Genomic DNA, 1,200 nt, shown 5'->3' with positions numbered 1-1,200 from the left:
GGTTGCTGGAACTTGGAGGATGGAACCTCTGCTGAAATGGTTGATTCTGGTATGGCTGCTACTACTGCACATGTTGATTGGAAGGGCCGCCATATCTGAGGTTCGGATGGTCTCTCCAACCTGGATTGTAGGTGGCTGAGTATGGATCATACTTGTGTTGTGGCTGCTAGTGGAAAGGTGGATTGTGCTGCTGGAATGGTCTACCAGGGAAGATGCCAGCAACAGATTCATTATTTTCTTGCAACTGTGGACATTGGTCTGTTATATGGGATGGCAAGGAGCAAATGCCACAAAGTTGCTGCTGGGGTTGCTTTCTTTCTAATGCCAACTGCCTGACCATGGAAGCTAATTCCTCAAGCTTGTTTTCTATCCTCTGCTAGTCCATAGTGGCAGCCACACTGACTTCATTGATGGCTTTTGTAGGAGTGTTAATTCTGGTGCCAAACTGCTGAGCATTTTGTGCCATCTTTGATATCAGCTCTTGTGCAGCTGCTGGGGTCTTCTCTGCCAAGGCTCCTCCACTTGCAGCATCTACCAAGTACCTGTCCATGGGGATTAGACCTTCATAGAGATATTGAATTAGGAGTTGGTCACTTATCTGATGGTGAGGACAGCTGGAACACAACTTCTTGAATCTCTCCCAATACTCATGTAGAGTCTCACCACTCATCTGCCTTATACCACAAATTTCCTTCCTTATGGATGCTGTTCTGGAGGCTGGGAAGAATTTTTCCAGGAAGATCCTTTTCAATCCATCCCAGCTGGTAATAGCAGTTGGTGGCAAGTAGTAGAGTCAATCCTTGGCGAATCCATCAAGTGAGAATGGGAAGGCTCTCAGCTTGATTTGCTCTTCATCTACTCCTTGTGGCCGTATGGTTGAGCAAACAACATGAAACTCTTTAAGATGCTTGTGTGGATCCTCTCCTGCAAGACCATGAAACTTGGGCAACAGATGGATCAGTCCAGATTTGAGTTCAAAGTTAGCATCCAACTGCGAGTATTGAATACATAGGGGCTGATAATGCACATCAGGTGCAGCCAGCTCTCTAATGGTTCTACCATCCAAATGACCATGATTTACATTATTTCCATGATTTCCATTATTGCCATTACCATTATTTCCATTACCATTATCTTCCATATTGATGAATTCTGGAATAGGTTCGGATGAAGTATTAGACACACTATTAGGGTCAATCC

At 44.8% G+C, this 1,200-nt stretch overlaps 1 non-coding gene across 1 annotated transcript; it reads left to right on the top strand.

Moving 5' to 3' along the window:
* Positions 1 to 596: 596 nt before the first annotated feature.
* On the top strand, positions 597 to 704 carry LOC127813813 (small nucleolar RNA R71). The gene has a single exon (XR_008026218.1). It is a non-coding gene; the product is annotated as a small nucleolar RNA R71 (small nucleolar RNA).
* The last annotated feature ends 496 nt before the right edge of the window (positions 705 to 1,200 follow it).

This window comes from Diospyros lotus, chromosome 11 (genome assembly GCF_014633365.1).
Source record: "Diospyros lotus cultivar Yz01 chromosome 11, ASM1463336v1, whole genome shotgun sequence".
Lineage (NCBI taxonomy): Eukaryota > Viridiplantae > Streptophyta > Magnoliopsida > Ericales > Ebenaceae > Diospyros > Diospyros lotus.
Note: the sequence above shows the minus strand (reverse complement) of the source record. Positions and strands in the feature narration are given on the sequence as shown.